The 18,317-nt window shown below is 40.6% G+C and overlaps 1 protein-coding gene across 18 annotated transcripts in view; it reads left to right on the top strand.

The window, feature by feature from the left end:
* The window catches only part of TAOK3 (TAO kinase 3), a 99,188-nt gene that overhangs the window by 1,756 nt on the left and 79,115 nt on the right, over positions 1-18,317 (top strand). For 15 of the 18 annotated variants that reach the window (XM_068911455.1, XM_068911472.1, XM_068911468.1 and 12 more), the window contains one exon: positions 12,134-12,239. The gene's annotated coding sequence lies outside the window, so the exon portion shown is untranslated. Of the gene's footprint in view, positions 1-7,668; positions 7,909-12,133; positions 12,240-16,163; positions 16,184-18,317 lie in introns of those variants that run through there. The other 3 variants (XM_068911462.1, XM_068911465.1, XM_068911466.1) reach the window with 3 other exon arrangements.

Raw genomic sequence — 18,317 nt, 5'->3', positions numbered from 1 at the left:
ATCCACTATGAGGCTGCAGACTGTTCATATGTGTATTAATATATGTGTTAATTTATTTTTGGAGGTTGTCAAATGAAGATTTTTTTTTTGTTTACCCAATAGTTATGTGATGGATGATTCATTTTCTTTGGCATTTGATTTGAGGAAAACTGAGCTAAGTTGTTTCCATCTTCCCAATAGGAGGGTTTTCAGACTGCAAACTAATTCTTTTGTGTGTGTTTCACCTATAGTGGCTCTCTGTACATCCCTCTCGCTTTTAACGCAGAGTTACAGAGGTAACAAAGGATCCTTGCAAATGAAATAATTTTTAAAGATGAGATATTTCTGCTTATGTATTGTAAATAGCTGTCTTGTACCAACAGTCTTCTGTTGCTAAATTTATTTTTCACGATATGTTGCAAAAGGGGATGGTCTGTTAACAGAACTGAGCTCTGTCCCTTCTTCTGACTAGTCAGCTGGTTTCTGTCTAAGGGGAAAAAAAAAAAAAGAAGTGCATGTAGCTAGTTTGGAATTTGCTGGGCAAACATAGGCTGTTCAGGAAACCCTATGGCTGGGAAGAAGAGAGGTGTTAATGTCAGCGAAGCTCACTACACAAAGGGTGGGATCAGTGAGTTTGGACCAGGAACACAGCCTAGTTGTTTCCCCTGTTTACTGATCTTTGTTCCAGGTCGTTCTGCAGCCTCAAAATGCTGCAGCATTCAGATTATGAGAAAAGGATGGGGAGGAGGTGTTCGTGAAACACTTTCAATTTTATTTATTTGTTGATTTCACAGAAAAATGTTTAGTGTTTAAGCTTAATATTTTTTATATAAGGGGAAAAAAAACTTTTGAAGAAAAGAACAAACTTCTTTAAAGAAAGAATTCAGGTTCTTCTAACAACCTTTCCATGGTTCAGTTGCAGCATTTGCAACAGAGTTTGTTGATAAAAGTACAAGTTTGATATCGAAGATGTTCAAGAAGTAGATTTTTATTTGCTCATCTTTTTAATAGATGTGTGTTTACCCAGCAGGAAAAGAAATCAAAAAAGGTAAACCAAAAAAGAATCATTTTATTTTATGCTGTTTCATTTTCAAACTACTTCCTTATTTGAAGGCCATTGATTAAACCAGAATGATTCGATTGCCTTTGGCTTAGTGCTATGTAACAAACGTTCTGCAATTGCGTTGTTCATTAGTTCTCGCAAGGGTGGGATTTCCTGACACTGGCTTTATCGCTCTCTGAAATCACTGTGGTATATTTATTTTAATTTGAAACATACTTTACAAAGTATTGATTTGATGAATCCAAGTTTCGGTAGACGTTTTGGGTAAAAAGAAGGAAATCTAGATCTCATCCTATTTTTAATGTCGACAGCACACACTGACTTTTCGTTTTAGTAGTCTGCTGCATTTGAGTAGCTATATCATAGCGCATGAAGCTCAGTCGTGCAGTCTGCACCATTAAAAATCATCATGGGGTACTGCATGTCCGGAACTGTAATCTGTGAACCTCGGTTCCTAATTAAGGAGGAGGACAGCTGAAATAGAAATTAAAGTAAATTAATTGGGTGTGGTCTTCCACCTCCTGAGCTGCTGAAGGATGTTGGAAAGCTGAGTTCGAATGCCCTCCTAGTTCTTTATGATAGTGTGGCAGCTTCTGTTGGGTCTGTATGAAGCCTCAGTTCAGAGCATTAAAGAACAGTGCTTTTAATATTAAGTATATTGTCCGCTCTGTGGAAATGTATGTTAGGTCTTTAATTCTTCCTTCATGCTGGGAATAGAAAAAGTATATGTAAAGATTCATAGTCTTGCTCTCGCATTGAAGAAATGTAGAGTAGTGCTAGTATAACAAAACTTGTTTGAATTAATTCAAAGAGGTTACTTTGAAATTAGGGTGTCTTGCTGGCTTGGAATAAGCTTTTTTTTTTTTTTTTACTGAGGATGGCGAAGAATGCATTTCTGAACTGTTTGGAAGTTTTCTTGTTTATATACTCATCCTTGTGTTTGCATTGTCTTACTGGGCTTTCCCTCTGTTAGAAATTCTTGCATTAATTTGTAGGGACAGGGAAATTTCAGATTTAATATAGGGAGCTTACAGAACAAGTTTGCCTGAGTTGTTAATGAAGTAAGCACTTATGCCCTTGAACAGGTAATAGCCTGATGTTGATGTAATTACTCTTTTTCTCCACCCTGAATATTAGGTCAAAATGGACTCTGGTTTATTTTAAATTTAGTGAAACCAATAGTTATGTGGGAACGCGCAGTTGCATGCCTTACTGCTTAGCTACAAAAAACTTTCAAATAAGGACGTTCTCACAGTTTGTCCAGCATATTGATTTCAATTTATCTTTCTAAACAGTAGTATAATTAGGCTTAGTTAGATAATACAGGCTAATTGGGCAGAGTTGGAGAGGATAGCTCGTTCAGATGAGCTAGTCTTCATCAGGTCATCTTCAAAGTTTTGAAATGGTAAATTCCCTCTGTTTGCACCCCCTTGTTTTGACTGTCGTTCTGTTGAGGCTTACCTGAGAGACTGAGGAATTCCTGAAAGGGAGAGTAAACGGTGACCTTAGCGTGTCAGGCTTTTGGTTGTGAAACAACTTCATGACTTTGCTTTTGGGCAAGCGTCTCTGCTGCTGGTTGTACTGTCTCTGGGAAGAGCGAGCTGAGCAGGTGTCGCTCTAATTGTAGCAACGTTAACCCCAGAGTCCTGGCTAAATACCAGCTGAGGAAACTATACGCTGCCTACCTACATTTCTCTCTAGCCTAAAACTCCATATATGTTTGGGAGTTTTTTTGTTGTGTGGGTTTTATTTTTCTTCTAACTTTTCTTGCAAACTGTTATTGTGATACGGAGCGTGATGGAGGCCGTGTCCTAGAGTAACCGGTTGCTTTTCAGCACTGGGGGGGATGAATCTTGTACTTAGTGAGTGCATTTTCACATGGGTTAAGCGGTTTAGGATGAAAGGTGTTATGACTACCAGATACTATCATCGTTTTATGAGCAGGATGTCTTTATTAGATTGGAATTGATGAATATGTGCCAAATAGTGCGCGTGCTGAGTCTACTTCTGGAGAGATGCAAATAGTGTGCTTGTGTCCTACATTAAATCTCCCTCCCCTTTAACTAAACAAATTGAGATTCTCTTGCACAGAATCTGTTATAAAATTGAGCAGATTTCTTTAGGGTTGCCCTTGAACATTGTGAGTGTTTCAGCCAGATTTAAGAGTGTAGTCACTGATGATTCACGTTGAGATGATGTTTTCCTTCCTTGTAAAGGAGCATATGTGGGTACGTAGCATATGGTACTGCTGAAAAATGTTAAATGTTTGATTTGTGATTTGATTTGTTTGTGATTTATTACATAGTGAAAAGAGTTTGGAGATTTAGTCTAACACTAAGCAGAAAGCTTTTGTAAACAGCTCTGGCTGCTGCTTTTGTTATTGGTTGCACTGTGTTGTAGTGGTAAATTTTTTCAAAGAATTCCTTTAAATTAAAACAGCTTTCTTCCAAAAATTATGTACATCTGTTACACTGGAGAAAATGTATGCACTTAGGATGTTTCATTAAAAAGATGTGATTTCTGAGACTGAAACAGGTTTGAATGCATTGTTTCAGCAGCTCTGTCCTGCTAGTTCATATAGCCCTCCAGCCATCCAGTGGGGTGTTTATTTTCCCACAGGTCAGTCTTGTTCTTTTGGATGAGGACTTAAAAACTGAAATCCTTTCCCCCTTACATGGGGAGCAGAGGTATTAAGAATGTGTAGATGGATGCCTTTCCTCCTGTCTTACTCGCCAAAACGTGCCGCTCGGTTGGATGCTTGCTGACTAGGCTTTCATAGTATTAGTGATAAGGGTCTTGAAAGTTGATATACTCTATGCAAATATAGTTGCATGGGGTTTTGGAAGTAGCACAGCTCCAGTTCTTGTTTCAGAGAAGTCCTTTCCCCCTCTGCCCCTGCCCCTCAAAAGGGACTTAAACAATATACAGGAACCTTCACTTGAACCTTAGAGTGGTGTTTGCATTTGTATTTGCTTTTTCTACCAAAAATTCACTCTAACAGACTTGTAAACATTATCATCACTGGTGAAAGAAATTCTAATCCAGATTTGATACTATTTTTGTTAACCCAAGGATAAACTAGATCTGTAAACATCTGAGCAGTTAGAAGGAATATATACATTTTCTCAGTCTTTTTGTGTGTGTGAAAAATATCAGATGAGTCTTATTTGCTTCTCGCTTGATTTATGTCAATCTACTTTTGGGATAGAAGCTTTCACTTCAGTGCTGCTTGAGCCTTTGACTCATTTTGACTGGTGCAGATAAAAATTGAGTATGCTGTATCCATAAGAAAAAAATATTTATGGCATCATGAACAACTGTTTTGCTTAATAAAAGGAAGCATTATCTGTAGTTGAAGGAATTAACTAATGACTTCTTGTTACCATCGCCTTCAGGATCTTAGATCCTCCCTTTACTTGCCTCATTCTTAGTCATAGGTTAGAAGAGGAAAACAAGCTTTTTTTTTTTTTTTTTTTTCCCCTCCCCACTCTTAAGCAGTTTCTCAACTTTAGATGAACTGCTCAATGACCTAAACTTTTTGACTAAACAGAAATTAAGAGAATATTCCCTTTTCACCTACAGAATAAACTACTGTTATTAAAAACTCACTCTATCACATAAACGGACTCTGGATACCAGTTTTAACCTGCACATAAACTCTTCAGAAAAGTATAGTCTCGAATGAATTTAAATTTATAACACTTTTTAATCTTAACATGGATTGGTTGTAATTTCAATTTTAACTTTAAGCCTCTTTCAGAAGAGGGGAAAACATTTCTTATCTGGAAAGTATGCGAGTGGCAGAGCAGATAAGATAATTGAGACCTAAATGTGAGCTAGGGTGGAAACTGAGTCTCTGTTAAAGAGTCGGGTCTCGTCCAGTTGGCCACAGTCGGATGCTGCTTTAATGCATTACTAATGCAATGAGTTTTGTCATCCTTTGGAGAACACAGTGACTTTTGACTCTCCTGCTGCTTTTGTATTAAAAGTCCTGAGCCTTTAGCTGAAGTGATAGAGGCTCATGCTTTCATAGTCTGAGGGGGAAAAAAGAGTTTTATGGCTATCCTACCTGTAACTACTTTTTGCTCTTAAAGTGAAGAATAGAAACCAGAAATGTTCCAACCAGAGATGTTCAGTTTGAGCTACTGTTTCTCAGACTTGTTTGTGTAAATTTCTGTGCAGTGCCCTTATCTGTAGCAGGATCCACAGAGAAAACGGCAAGCTTTCCGTTTTCGGTCGTTCCTGGTGTGGGAGAGCTCCCGTTCCAGTTTTAAAGGTTGTGTGTTCAGGACTTGATGATGACCCAAGTGAGTAGATGGTGGTAATGCAAAATTCTAACAAAATTAGAATAAACGAGTAACTACTGGAATGATTTTGTACTACAAAATCTCTTATTTTTACTTTGTTTACTTTAACTCTGCTTTTGTACTTTTCAACTTTGTATTTTTTTGGAGGTCTTCCTTCTCCCCCCCTGCCCCCCCCCCCCCCCCCCCAAAGTACTTAATTTCAACTCAGGTTGGACTTTTAGAGAAGGTGAATTTAGCAGCTTCTTTGGTTTCATGTTGCAAGAAGTACAGTCTAGGAATGCTGCAGGTATTAGTAGTTTTATCTTGTTCTTTGGGGTACCATATGAACATGTCATAAATTAAGGATATCTAATTTGTAAAGAGCTGCAGAAGCTGCAAATAAATGTGTGGTGTACAACAGGGGCAATTTAAAAATCTGAGGGCTCACTATATGTCAACTTAGCCAAATGCTCCAAATTTCAGGTGTGTTGGGGACCTTTTTTGTATTTGGGATTGCGACTGTATGTTGTAGAGAGATTTCCCTCAGTGTGGCAAGGATTGTTTAGTGCATCCTAGTGAGGTAGGCAATAATTTGCTGGCTAAAGCTTGTTGTTTATTTTCCTTTTTTCCCCCAGCCACCTGAATGTTTTGGAGGAATGTTATCTGTGTTTTTGAGCAAGGTTCCCGTTTCTTTGTATGCTGAGCCGCAACCTGCCAGAAGTGGTCAAATCAAATTGCTGTCTGATCTGTTACACAGTTTATATTGGATTTAGGTGCTGGAGAAGTTCAGAGCAGCAAAGGGATAAGAACCCCGGTCTACTGATATTGCAAGTCAGTGACTGGAGCCCCAGGCTACCCGTGCTGCTCTGCTTGTGTTTAAGGTCAACTGCTTGCAAATATTTTAGGAAGGCCTGTATTCAAATGCTATTTATAAGACCAGACTAATTTCTTTCTTCATAATGATAGCCTTTTGGCTGATGACAGGAATGGAAACTAGAAGAACTGGATTTTATATGCCAGTAATCAGCTGCATATCCACAGGGAAGTCGCTTGCTAGCTTTCTGCCTCAGTTTTTTATCTGTATTTAAATTAAAAAAAAAAAAAAAAAAAAGAAGAAATAGTTGACTAATACCTGCCTCACAAGGCTATGAATGCACATGTAGCGTCATGCTAGTAACCTCATGCTGTGAGCTCTTTGGAAAACACTATAGGAATGTGCAAGGGGTTTATTATGTTTGAAGCCCTGGCAGTGAAAGAACTAGTTAAGCCTGGGTTATTGCTAGACCCTTCATTAAGGAGTCTTAATAGCTGAAGCTATGACAGTCGCTGTTCCGGGCTTCACCTTCAGTTACAGTGGGCAGATTGAGACTGCTGCGCGCTTGGAGCATTGCAGTGGTTCGGAGCAGAACTGAAGCGTATGCGCTAATGCCTGAGCCTGCCTTGAGCGCCTCATTTCTATTTCACGGCTGGTTTTGCATGCAGGTCATGCTATAGCCTAAGTGAATTTTGGCAGCATAAGCAGAGTGGTGATTACTTATCCCGCCACTAGTGAGCCCTTAGCGCCTTCTTGCAAAAAAAGGGGCTGTATATCCAGCTGAAATTTTCCTTTGTATCTGCCTACCTCTTTTAGTCTGTCATGTTTTCGCCGTGTAAATGAGCAAGACCAAAATATTTGTTAGGCAGCAGAAATTTTAGCGCATGGTAATAAAGGTATGAACCAAATAGAAAAACCTATTAAGACTTTGCAAACTTCAAACTCAAGTTGTCTTTATTTTGACCTGCAAACCCGTGTCACTTCTGTGTGGATGCCTGCGTTTTGGTTTTTAAAAACTTATTTGATAGTATGTTTATAAAATCTGTGCCGGAAACTTATCCTTTCTGGCAAGCATTGTGAAGGAGAAAACCCGTTTTAAGAAAGGCTAGATATCAGGGTATTTTCCCCAAACGAAATACCATTGCAAAGGGCTGACAAGGTTATGCTGAACCTCAGTAGCGCTGCAATCACCTGCTTGAAAATCAAGAGATAGCTTTGAAAATTGAGATCTAAATCTAGAGTTACTTTTATTTGCCTTTTGGGTTTGGTCTTTTCATGATTATAGAGGTAAGCTGGCTTTGGTGACTTGACAGATTTGAAACGTATTGATGAAAAAATCCCTCTCGGATTCTTATGTAAACGCATGACTTCAGGAGCTAGGAATCAGGATTTTGAGAGCATGAAATCGATTGTGAATTTTAAATCCCAAGACTAAGTTAACATGAATTTGAAGCGGATGTTAGCACTGAAGGAGAAAGCAGCTGTTACTCTCTAGCTTTTCCTTTGCTCCGCTGAGCTGTGTTGGCACAGACTGTGGTGTTACCAGAGGGTGATGCAGATTCGGAAACCGGTCCGGCCGTAAAATCACCACTTGGCATAGCATGGTCAGTGGTCCTGGGGCAGGAAAGAGCAGATGGGGAATGAGGATAGGGCTGGAAGGCAGAGACCTCCCCCTAGTCCCGGAACTGTATCGTTCAGTTATACCGAGGGTTTTTTGTTTGTTTGTTTCCTTTGGAGAAAAACCCACAGCACTTCAGTGTAGCTTGGTGAGTAAATGAGCCAGTTTCACTTTCTATTTCTTGTGCGTTAGCCTGGTTGAGCAGCACTTCTGGAGTCGAAGGCTGCAAACTACGCTGGAAACTTAAAGCAAAATTAACAGGTTTCCCTTTCAGTCATATTTTACCCTGTTTTCTGAAGGTTTTCTTTAGGGAACTGAAATTTGGAGCTTTACATATGACTTGAACCTCGAATGTTTTGTTTGTTTTTGTTTTGGGTTTTTTGTTTGGTTTTTAGGATTTTTGTGTTCAAATTTGTAATATAAATGAGGGAAACCTATTTTTTGAAAAGCTGGCGTGGTTTGGTGCGTGTTGGGTGTTCAGTATTTTATAGCCTACGTAGAAGAATAACCCTGCTGTGGGAAGTGCAAAGACACAAAGCAGGATGCCAGTCTCATAAGCACTGTGAATAGTGAGCAGAGGCTGATGGCAGTTAGCAAACAGGTATTGCCAAACAGACTTTTATTTAATGCTTCAGATATGCAGTGGCTTTTTTAAATGTTAGGTCCTGGCACCGTATGGCAGGAATCATGTGACAGGTAAAAAGCTGTTTCTTCAGATTAAGCACTAAGCATTGTAGAAGTGCGAGAATTACTTGGAACATATAACCAAGAGCCTAAAATTAGAAGAAGAAGCAGCACCAATATTTGTTCATTTGCTTCAGAAAAAGATCAGCTTGATTAATACAAATGAGGGAAAGCTTGGGTAAGCAGTACAGCACAACAGAAACATTTTTGAGCTTTGCTAAGCACACCTGGCTTTCAAAACCATCCAGGGAATTTGTGGGGAATGCGTAAAGAATAAAACATCTCAATTAAAGAGCATTTGGCTGCTAGTGGCTGGGCCTCCTCATCCAAAGAGCATTTGCAGCTGTTCTCAGTGAGGTTGTGGGTAAGAGTCTCAGGGGTGTATAGAGAGGAAGTTAAAGAACTTCCATATTTATGATCTCTGTTTTCCCGGTTGCCTTAAACAAAAAGGACAGCTTAATTTGAGTTGTCATGCATAAACTAAGAACCCTTGCAAAGCTCAGCTGCACGCTGAGTGTCTGGATGCAACTTGTTCTGTGTCCTACGGTTTTGCACTCTTGCTGTTCCGAAGCTGTGTAGGAAATGGTAGGGGGACGTGTGCGCGCGCGTGTGTGTGTGCGCGCAGAGTTCCCTCTTGCGTCTTTGGTCCCTGGCAGAAGGAACTTCCTAGCGCTGATTGCTAACGTAGCAGAACCGCAAGCGTTTGCTGGTACTATTAGTGGAAGGGGGATGTAGGCAGAACCCACTCCCCCTGACTAAGGATTAATTTAAAGAAACACTTGCAAAGTTTCAGGCTGACTTACTGAAACAGATGGCTTTCCTTCCAGTCACCAGAGGTCTTATCCAGGTTGGGGCAAACAGCTAGGAGGTTTTGTTAAAACGGATATTTAAAACCAGGCTCTTGCGCTTTGATGATTAACTAGAGGCCAAGGAACTGCATTTTACAGGTAATAGGGAAGATTTTGGTTACTGTTGCGTGGGCATTAGAGACTCCCTGCCCAGGCTGCCGTGCCCAACAGGTAGGGTCATCTTGAGCTGGGCTCATCTGAGCTGTATGGCCTGGAGCCATTGCCTGGTCTAAGTGAGTTTTTAAAATGTTCTTTTTAGTGTCAGGGCAACAGTGGAGCACAAAATGTTATGAATAACTGTCATTTGTGATTTATTCTGCCTTTTCCCCCTCTTCTCAGGGGGAAAACAGAATATGCACTATACAGTTGGGTGTTTTGTTGTTTTTTGTTTGTTTCTTGTTTTGTTTGTAAAGGCACATGTGCCATCTCTTCGTTAGAGAAGACAGGTCAGAGAAGAACGTGCTGCCCTTTCGCTGGAAGCTTGCAAAGACTTTGGAGGGTCTTTGCTGCTTCTCTACGTTTACTCTGATATGTAGGACCATGTTTTGAAAGTGGCATGTCTCCTGCACAGTTGAGTTTCACTTTAAGATTATCCTAATTTTGCTTGCTTTTTTTTCCTCTCCCTCATCCACGATCACTATGTGCCCTTTTTATGTTTTATATAGAAAAAGTGAAGGCCAAATACACCTCATGTGTTATGTCCTTCTTAAAAAGATTGTGGTCAGGTCAGATTTGATCCCTGTATTGGCAGAGCAGCAAGATAAAGGAGCATGCTCACGTTGTAAAGTTGTGTGTGTGGTTTTTTTTTTTTGTTGTTGTTTTTTATGAGACATTGAAGTGGAATGAGCAAACCTCATAAATTAAAACATCTTTTCTTTTTTATGACCAATCAAAATATTTTGAAATTAAAAGTAAAACTGAAGTTGAGTAAATTTTTTTTTTTTTTTTTTTTTTGAGCCAGTTGCACTAAGAGCTCATTTTATGTAATTGCTGGGGTGTGCCTCTAACTTCTGGGCAGGACTGTGGCCTGTTAGCATCAAGTTCAGCTTGCGATGTTGCAATGAAGGAGGAAGTGAGTGTGTGTGTGTGCTGGGGAGGGGGGGGAACGAAGCACTTCTGCCTAGCTGCATAAGGTGGGAATTGCAGCTGGCTGGTTATTTTTAGCTTCTAATTATCTCATTGTAAATGTGAATCTTTCTTTTCAGCCTGTTTGGTAAATGAAACTGGCAGTTTATTGCTGTGAAAATCTTTCTTTCTTACCAAAATGCACCTGAGCACAGATAAGTTTTTCACCCCAATTTTATTCATTAAACCTTTAAGTCTTTTAACGTCCTATGATGCGCAAGTGGGTGCCATGCATTTTGCAGGTGTCCTTATCTGCTGTTGATTTCTGCAGCCATATATTCATGGTTTAGATCCCCGTAGCTAAGGATATAGGCATAGTAGGGATTGCAAGGAAAAGTAGGATCTAGATCCACTTCTGTAGTTGGAAAGACACAGAAGCTTAATCAGAGGGGGAAAAAGTAAGAACAGCAGATGTGGTTTTGCTCCTTCCATGCACGATGATGCACCAATGTGGTTATAAGGACTTTTTCGTAGGTAGGCAAAAGATACCAGCAGTTTCCATCAGTGTGTTTTCCAGTCACTCACTGTGATAGTGATTCATATATGTTCTTGCTCGGTTGTTCATCCTCGCCTGAGAGAAGATGTGTAGAACATTTCCATTTTAAGCCCTTCAGAGTAACGGATGAATAAGCTCACCCTTCCTATGTTATTTTGCCAGAGCGGGTGAACTTTTCTCCCTGGGATCAGTCTCTTTCACTGCACTGGCCTAAAACATCCGTCCTCTGAAAAGTCAGCGTTCGGAGAGCGCAGGAAGGCAAGAAAATAGTCTGACCCTTTTGCTGGTCTCAGAATGCACTGTTAAACGTAACAAGTTTTCTAAACATATGGAGCAATATTTTCCTGGTTCCCTGACTCCCCCCACATATGAGATACTGTTAATGTCTATACAGTTAATTTGGAGTTACTGAGTTTTGGTAGCCATGTACATTGCTAAGTGTTGATGCTGGTTATTCTGGGCTTCCTTAAAAAAATGCGGAAATCTTTTGTAGATGGAAGCCCTATGTCTGTCTGGGTAGGTAGGACACATGCAACAGCAGTACGTGCCTCCTTTTTTGTAGTGGGTAGTGCCCTTCAGCCTCTAACAAGAGGCTGGTCTTGGTCTGTAATTGTCTCCTGGTCTTTGGTTAGACCGCTAACAGTGCAAATGGTGTTGCTGCCTTTTGTGAGGAGTAGTTTGAAACCCTCAGCTCATTTCCCAAAGGCGAGCAAACCGTGTTTGGAGTTTAAACGTTGTCAATCTCTGCTGACCTGTCACAAGAGCTCCTGAAAACAGTGGTGGCCAGAATTGATGAGAAGCTCTCAGTATGCAGGATGAGGAGGGGAAGGTATACCGGTATAATTTCAGAAGTGAAAGAGCCCAGACTGGAGTGCCAGGGCGTATAGTTTCTGTCCTTGTTTAATCTTAAACCGTGTGTTTTGAGATGATCTTTATACGGCTTTAGACTGTCTTATGCTGACTCAGTTTGGCTGTGAAAGTCTGAAAACTTCTGGTCTAGAGCAAGATTTCCTCTGTCAACAAAATGGGTGTATCCTGGATATGACTTTTTCTCTATTAGCAAAACATCTCCTTTCATGTTGACCTTGAGCGATCTGCTGCCCTTGCTGACTCCTTCCTTCCCCCAAGACCAGCTCGTTTACTGAGCTCATGTTGTACTCTTGATTGCTTGTGCAAATTTGTTTATTAAGATGGTTATTTCACCTTTTTTTCTCTCCCAGGACACTGCATTGAGATCTACAGTATCTGATGTTAAATGAGAAAGACCTGATGGTGGATGCTTTCTACTACCAGTTGCATAAACCAGCTCTGAATGGAAGTACAGAGGTAAAAGGCACACTCCATTGCTAATTTCCTGGCCAGTAGAGGCAGAAGTGTATTGAGTGGTAGCTAAATTCCTTGCAGCTTTTCCAGCACCTTTGTGCAGCAATGAGGGCCTATTCTGCTGTGTTCAGCAGCAGCTTTAGAAATTACTCCTCCCTCCTAAATTACAGAGCAAATGGTGCATTTACTGCATTCGATCGAGAAACTTCTAGTGGTTGAAATGGAAATCTTGGACCTATAGTAAGGCTGCCAGATATATCTACTAAAGTGTAAAATTTACAGTAGGTAATGAAGAACTGCTGCTGTCTGTGTTGGGAATGAATCAACCCCAGCTCCTCTCTCGCCAGGCCCCCCCCCCCCCAAGTTTCAAGGACAAATGCATAGCAGTAAACAAATAAAAGTTATTGTGAAATATATTTGACTAGTTCATCAGCTTTAGAAAAGTTATTGGCTTGCAATGAACTCTAACTGTTACATATTTTGATTGGCTGTCAAATATGTCATTTGGATGAATTTGATACAGTTCTCTCATGCTGGTCATCTTGTTCCTTGTCCTTAAAGTGCATGTGTTCTGTCTGTCCCTGTTTTGGAAGATAATACAGACTTTTGAAGGACAGTTTGCTTTCTCTGTAGCCTTTAAAATCTATTGAGTTTCTTGAGCATTTGTCTCGGATTAGTCCGAGACTTACAGGCCATCTTTGTGCTTGTTTTGACTGTTAATTTATCTCGCTTTCTGACTAAGACTGATCTGTTCTGGCGGTGGGTGATAGGATGCAAGGCATTAGGATGCTACTGGAGTATGTGCTTGGAGTGCTGCACTGCAGGGTGCCCTATTGAGCTTGTTTTTTTCCCCCCTCAGTCTTTGTGCTCAATGTATGTGGCTGCAGTTGAAAGGGCTATGAAATTAATGAAATGATTAGATAAAATTAGATAAATGGTTAAATGTCTTAATCATTCAGCTGTGAAATAGCCTTGCTACTTGTACTTCCCTTAGTGCTTCTAGGGTATTGGCCCATCTTTGATGACAAAACACCCTGATAGTTCTGCTCTTGCATAGTGGTGAGGCTTCCTCTACTCAGCTGATGAATTAATTCTTAAGCTTGATATTGACATTTCAGTTACAAATCTGGAAACCATTTGATGCTCTGCTGACATAAACTTTGCTGGTCGTATTTACAATATAGTAGTTGGTTAATAAGCATGCACACAGCAAGTTGTGGAATAATTGTTTGCTGTATTCTTTATTTTCACCATGCTGTTTTTCCCACATACCACCTTTCATCCTGGAGGACAGCTAAACGCCTTGCAGGCGGCTGGCTTGGTGTTCTTGCCTGGGAATTCTGGATTCTCAGCGCTACGGAGAGGGGTCCCTGGGCAGAGGAAGGCTGACAAATAGACACGCTGGCAGTTGCATGGGAGAATGCAAATTCTGATAAATAGTGGAATATGTATGTTCTTCTTAACGTACCATGGCAATGGTTCTGTCTTCCTGAGTGGTACTCAAATAGCAATAATCTACACCAAACTTTTAAAAACACTGCTTTAAAATGTCAATGCTAGTATTCAGCTCTTGAGCAGAGGCCTGGATGATATGCAACATTGAGAGTTGATCTATAAAGTGAAGGATTCATGCAAATATATTTCAGAGATTTTCTTTTATAGAGGCATTTTGATGCCATATGTGTTCTACATGTGTATAGTAGAGCAGCTGAATCGCACTCTGTGGAAAAGAGCAGTTTAATATCTAGATGTTGACCCAATTCAAGCACAGATAACAATATCTTTTGGATCCTCCCTTCATCTGCAATAGAGGAAGGTAGAGAGCTGCAGTTTAAGATTCCTGGTATCTGTTAGTGTAATTTAATTTAGAGTTATGGGTGCTTTATGCTGGGTTGAAAATAGTCTAATGCTGAGCTTTTAAGGCATCCAGTAAGGGCACCTCAGGGATGCTCTGCCTTGTGAGCACTGCCAGTTGAGAATTAAATTAAGGCAACCAGCTCACTGCATGTATCCTGCAAATGTTCACCAGGTGGAACTTCTAATGATGACTGAACACGAAAGGTCCTGTGCTTTCCCCTATGCTGTGATGTGCCTAACAGTCCTCGTTATTTGGAGACACTACTGCATCTTAAACCTTGTCAGTTCTAAAACATCAGTTCATACAGTTCTTGTGAGTGCGGGGAATAGTAGTAGTAGTGTACTTGTCTCCATAAGATGGTTGAACTAAGCCCATGTGAACTGACAACTAGGTACTTAAACAGTTTCCTCCTTTCCTAGAGAAGGAAATAATCCGGAGTATTGCAAGCACATTTACATAATTCACATAATTGTGCTTACGTTATGCATACTTCTTATATACTTACAACTTTGATGCGTAAGTAACGTTTTACTAGAAAGGTGAAACGCAGGCAAGTGCTGTTGTCTGAAAAATAAAGGGGATGATAGCCTTCATCCTGTGACAGCTACGTGTTACCTTTCTTTAGACTCCTAGAAATCTATTTGACAAGTCTGCTTCTTTCTATTTTTCAGTAATGCTTCCTGTAGCATAACTTAAAATGTTAGGGCAGATTTTTACCCTGTTATGCCTAGGACGTCCATCTAAAGCAGTGGCCTATTGCTTTAGAGAGTTTGGATTTAGGTTGTTTCTGAGCAAGAGGGACCTGGGATTTGGATGGATTTACATACATGTAAGTGTTGACTATAATATTCAGATTTTGTATCTTCATCTCATTTATGCAATACTGATTGCAGCTGGCAACAAGATATCAGCTATGTCAATATGACTGTGTTGACATCTGTGATTTTACTTGTGGGATTGAATGAATACTGCTTTGCAATTAGAAGTCACACAACATCTAAAAAGAGAAGAAATACTGATATAATTGATATTCTTCTTCAGAACTAAAACCAGCTATGGGTTGCTGTTCTGCAGGTCTATTCCTTCTTTTATTTATTGCTACCAGCTGTAGTGGTCTGGTTCTTCAGTGTAGATCTTTAATTTATTGGAAATATTTGAAAAGAATTGAAGCCACTTTACATCAGGTGATGATAGCTGTGAAAATTCCCTGATTAGAGGCCTGTTAAGGAAAATGTAACAGCTGAAAAAAGCATGTTGGGCTACAGCTGATGCTGGTTAGGGGGTTGTGTGGGTACTCTGGAAAAGTATGCGTATTTTCTAGTCAGGCTTATTGCTTGGTACAGAAGGCTTGCTTATACTGTTGATTTCAGAATAAAGCGTGTGAGTATGGAACTTCCTTGTATAATGGAGTTAGTTTCCAGTTACTTCTTTGAACTTGCACCTTGCATTGCTATGCCGCTGTGCTAACCGAGCGCTTGTCAACAGCCGAGTCCTAAGTAGTAGTACCTATCTTCTGTCTTTGATTTATTACTTCTACTTTATAGCATTAGAAGACTCTCCAACTGTCATGCCACCTTTAGCTAAGGAATGTGCAAATATATTTTTGAGCTCATGCTCGGAGAAATTCATATTCAAAGTAAATTTTGCAGATGCATAGTGAGAACAAGGAAGTTCCCATTTTACAGAAGGTGCCCTGACTTAAAAGAGAACTAATGGCTTGTCCGTGGTTGGACAGAGAGCCTGTGTGAGTCTGGGAATTAGTTCTCAGTAAGACCAAATGCCTCCTTATGGGTTGTTACTGAGACCGCAAATAGTTTTTTCTGTTCAAATATTACAGCTTGTAACCCTTTTTACAGTCGTTAGCAGGGTGAAAAATAAAGAATCTTCTTCTGTTTCCTGTTAGCAACTTTTCTTCCAAGAAGTTCAGCCTAATGGAATAGGGTGTTGCGGCTTTTTTTCAGTTTGCTCCCTTCAGACATGAGGATGTAACTTCCGGCTACTCAGCAGTGAGGTGGAATTTCTCTTTTGTCCTACTGGATTTTTATCAGAGTCCTAGTAATTCAAGAAGGCCGCCTTGTACTTGCTGAAGGTGAGATTACTACTGTTCAGTAATTCTAGGAGCCTGAGGGCTTATCTGGCAGTGTTATTAGTTTGCTACTTGCAGGTGGATGTTTGCAGATTAGAAGACAAAAATGTATCTTAGCTTGAACTACGCAACCGGTGCTCCAAGACTGTGTGAGACTTCACAGACGTTCTGTATCCTCTCAGTTTCTCTGCAGTGTAACGGTTGTAGAGCTGATCATTGAGTAAAAATGTTGAAATTAGTCAAAACCATATAAAATAACTTTATTAAAAGTTTGCCTTGGGTCTTGCATTTGCTTCTAACAAAAGGTTTGTCATCTCAGTTGCTATTATAGTCAAAAATTAATTCTATGTTGTTGGTGCATTTACATTCCTTCTCTAAAAGGTCATCTAGTAGTTTGGCCTGTTCTTTAAAATCTGTATTATTTTGACTGGCCAACCTCAAACTTGGAGCACAGGTTAGACAGTAAGGGAGGCCAACGTGTGCGGGATGCTTGTAAGCTCAGGACAGATGAGGGTTTACTCCAGAGGCCAGCCTAGAGGCTCTCGCTGCTGCAGATATATCCTCCGAGAGGTCCGCGTGGAGCAGCCAAGCCTCCGGGAGGAAGGACAGATCGAACAGGCTCTGCCGTCCGACGCATCGAGCTGTTGGCAAAGCGCAGGGAAGGGTCGTGATACCAGACATCGAGGACAGTGGAAAATGTCTGCCTGTTGGAGAGGAGGCGTATCCTTGTGTAGTGTTTTGGGAGTGGAGAGAAATCAGAAGGTGAGAGAGAGAGTTTGCTCCTTCACAGTTTTAGGTGAAGAGAGGCCTGGGGATAAGGGAGAGATTATTTTAAGCTTGTGCAGGGACGGACCTGGTGAGAGATTATACAATTAATGATGCAAAACTTGAAAATACGAACAAGTGCTACGAGGTGTTGAAATTCTGCTGTGTATTTACTTTCCCTCCTCAAATTCATTCAGTGTATTTAAATTAGGCTTTTTTTTCTTCCAGTCTTTTCTGTCCTTTATGCATCTTGCCTAAATTATGTGTTTAAATTAAACTGGGCAGTATTATCCAAAAATACTGTGTCTAATTGTAAGCTGTTACTTGAAATCTGCGGTCAGTATGTCAAATATAATGTATGCTTACTGATAGGTAATGTTTCTTCTTGTTTGTGTGGGTGTATGCATAGTCTGATCACTGCTTCAGTCGTTGGTTGCCGAACTGGTTCCTAGAAAATATAGGGGAATTTCTTACCATGACTCATATTAGAAGTAGCAGATGCTACATGTTTTCAAAGTGTTTATGGTAGTTTGTGGAGTCTCCATAAATACAGTAGAGTGTTGGGGACGCAAAACTACCTTGAGGGTGACTTCACACCACTACTGTTTCTCCCTTTTTCATGAGGGTACTTGAGTGACACCTTCGTCAAGGCTGCCTCGTTCCATTTCTGTAGTCTTTAGCACTACTGTGAATACCACTACTTTGAAGTTTCATTTTCACCCTGCTGTCAACAGGGACTGGCTCTGGTTTTAGTCCTCCAGTCAGGTTCACTGCTCTCCCAGTCCTTTTTTTGTTTTGTTTGGTTTGGATTTTTGTTGTTGTGTGTGGGGGGGTGGTTTTTGTTTTTGTTTTGTTTTGTTTTTTTGGGAACCTCAGTTCTTCCTCTAACCTCTGGGGTGAACACCGGTGACTCTTGAGCCAGCAATTCAAGCACAACTGCCTTAGCAGACCTAGACCACGTTTCTGGCAAGGGCTCTGTGAGTGCTCCACGACTGACAGCAGACTCCTGAGTATGCAGCTCTGAAGGACCAAAGATACGTTGTTGCATAGCGTTATACTTACCGCAGTTACTTTAGGGTGCGTAGTACCACCAGGAGGCTGGGGTAGAGGATGCCAGGCAGCCGTGCCCAGCTGGGAAGTCTACCTGCTATCGACACTTCACTGTGAAGTGGGAAGAGATAAGAAAAGGAATTGCTTGGGCTGGAGATGGGGGGGATTCCTGTCCTGGAACAGAGATGCCCCCTGTTCCCCCATCTGAAGGGGCAGAATGAGAGAGGGAGGAGGAGAGGACAGACCCAGTTCGAAAGGCTATCTAAGGGAGTGCCTCTCTTGCCAGATGAACTTGTAAGATATGGAGCAAGTTATGATATGG

The sequence above is a fragment of the Struthio camelus genome, chromosome 17 (genome assembly GCF_040807025.1).
Source record: "Struthio camelus isolate bStrCam1 chromosome 17, bStrCam1.hap1, whole genome shotgun sequence".
Taxonomy (NCBI): domain Eukaryota; kingdom Metazoa; phylum Chordata; class Aves; order Struthioniformes; family Struthionidae; genus Struthio; species Struthio camelus.
The sequence above is the reverse complement of the archived record's forward strand: the minus strand, read 5'-3'. Positions and strand labels throughout refer to the sequence as shown.